Source organism: Rhinopithecus bieti, unplaced genomic scaffold (genome assembly GCF_001698545.2).
Source record: "Rhinopithecus bieti isolate Rb0 unplaced genomic scaffold, ASM169854v2 scaffold_51345, whole genome shotgun sequence".
Lineage (NCBI taxonomy): Eukaryota > Metazoa > Chordata > Mammalia > Primates > Cercopithecidae > Rhinopithecus > Rhinopithecus bieti.
The window spans coordinates 1,595,300-1,597,868 of record NW_016820792.1 but is presented as its reverse complement, the minus strand read 5'-3'; positions in this window follow the sequence as shown (position 1 = coordinate 1,597,868).

The following is a 2,569-nucleotide window of genomic DNA, read 5'->3' as shown; positions in this document are numbered from 1 at the left end:
CATTTGCTTAGTAGATCTTCTTCAATCCCTTTATTTTGACCCCATGTGCATCTTTGCATGTGAGATGGGTCTCCTGAATACAGCACACTGATGGGTCTTGACTCTTTATCCAATTTGCCAGTCTGTGTCTTTTAATTGGGGCATTTAGCCCATTTACATTTAAGGTTAATATTGTTATGTTTGAATTTGATCCTGTCATTATGATGTTAGCTGGTTATTTTGCCCATTAATTCATGCAGTTTCTTCATAACATTGATGGTCTTTATCATTTGGCATGTTTTTGCAGTGGCTGATACTGGTTGTTCCTTTCCATGTTTAGTGCTTCCTTTGTGACCTCTTGTAAGGCAGGCCTGGTGGTGACAAAATCTCTCAGCATTTGCTTGTCTGTAAAATATTTTATTTCTCCTTCACTTATGAAGCTTAGTTTGGCTGGATATGAGATTCTGGGTTGAAAATTCTTTTCTTTAAGAATGTTGAATATTGGCCCCACTCTCTTCTGGCTTGTAGGGTTTCTGCTGAGAGATCTGCTGTTAGTCTGATGGACTTCCCTTTGTGAGTAACCCAACCTTTCTCTCTGGCTGCCCTTAACGTCTTTTACTTCATTTCAACCTTGGTGACTGACAATTATGCATCTTGGGGTTGCTCTTCTTGAGGAGTATCTTTGTGTTGTTCTCTATATTTCCTGAAATTGAATGTTGGCCTGCCTTGCTAGGTTGGGGAAGTTCTCCTGTACGATATCCTGAAGGGTGTTTTCTAACTTGGTTCCATTCTCCCTGTCACTTTCTGGTACGCCAATCAAGCATAGATTTGGTCTTTTCACATAGTCCCATATTTCTTGGAGACTTTGTTCATTTCTTTTCCCTCCTTGTTCTCTAATCTTGTCTTCTCACTTTATTTCATTGATTTGATCTTCAATGACTGATATCCTTTCTTCCACTTGATCAAATTGGCTGTTGAAGCTTGTGCATGCATCACGAAGTTCTCATGCCATGGTTTTCAGCTCCATCAGGTAATTTAAGATCTTCTCTACACTGTTTATTCTTGTTTTAGCCATTTGTCTAACCTTTTTTTCAAGGTTTTTAACTTCCTTGCGATGGGTTAGAACATGCTCCTTTAGTTTAGAGAAGTTTCTTATTACTGACCTTCTGAAGCCTACTTCTGTCAACTTGTCAAGCTCATTCTCCATCCAGTTTTGTTCTGTTGCTGGCGAGGAGCTGCAATCTTTTGGAGGAGAAGAGGCACTCTGTGTTTTGGAATTTTCCGCTTTTCTGCTCTGGTTTCTCCCCATCTTTGTGGTTTTATCTACCTTTGGTCTTTGATGTTGGTGACCTACAGATGGGGTTTTGGTGTGGATGTCCTTTTTGTTGATGTTGATGCTATTCCTTTCTGTTTGTTCGTTTTCATTCTAACATTCAGGCCCTTCAACTGCAGGTCTGTTGGAATTTGTTGGAGGTCCACTCCAGACCCTGTTCACCTGGGGTATCACCAGCAGAGGCTACAGAACCGCAAATATTGCTGCCTGATCCTTCCCAGAGGGGCACCTGCCTGTTTGAGGTGTCTGCCAGCCCCTACTGGGAGGTGTTTCCCAGTCAGGCTACACAGGGGTCAGGGACCTGCTTGAGGAGGCAGTCTGTCCATTTTCAGAGCTCAAACGCCGTGCTGAGAGAACCACTGCTCTCTTCAGAGCTGTCAGACAGGGATGTTTAAGTCTGCAGAAGCTGTCTGCTGCCTTTTCGTCTACTATTCCCTGCCCCCAGAGGGGGAATCTATAGAGGCAGTAGGCCTTGCTGAGCTGCGGTGGGCTCCACCCAGTTTGTGCCTCCCACTCACTTTGTTTACACTATGAGCCACTCAAGCCTCAGCAACGGCGGACGCCCCTCCCCACTGGTCAAGCTGCAGCATCACAAGTCAATCTCAGACTGCCGCACTAGCAGTAAGCAAGGCTCCGTGGGCATGCGACCTGCTGAGCCAGACACAGGAGGGTATCTCCTGGTCTGCAGGTTGCTAAGACAGTGGGAAAAGCGCAGTATTTGGTCAGGAGTGTACCATTTCTCCAGGTACAGTCTGTCACAGCTTCCCTTGGCTAGGAAAGGGAAATCCCCTGACCCCTTGTGCTTCCTGGGTGAGGCAATGTCCTGCCCTGCTTCAGCTCACCCTCCATGGGCTGCACCCACTGTCCAACGAGTCCCAATGAGATGAACCAGGTACCTCAGTTGAAAATGCAAAAATCACCCTTCTGTGTTGATCTCACTGGGAGCTGCAGACCAGAGCTGTTCCTATTCAGCCATCTTGGAAGTGACCAAAAATTAAAGGTAGCTTTTTTGATACATTTGGCAACCATGCAGTCAGAGCAGCGCAGCGCAGCACAAGGACTAATTATGTTACACTCTTACTTTCTCTCTTACTACTCAAGCCCCTCTTGTTTGGTCTTCTTTATCCAGTTCCTCTTATTTTTCTTAATGTCCAAATGTTAGACAGCATCACTGTTAAATCCTAAGCATCTTCTCATCTCTCTCTTAGACCTAGTACTTCCCAAAGTTCAATGAGATAAATATCAACTTCATGATTT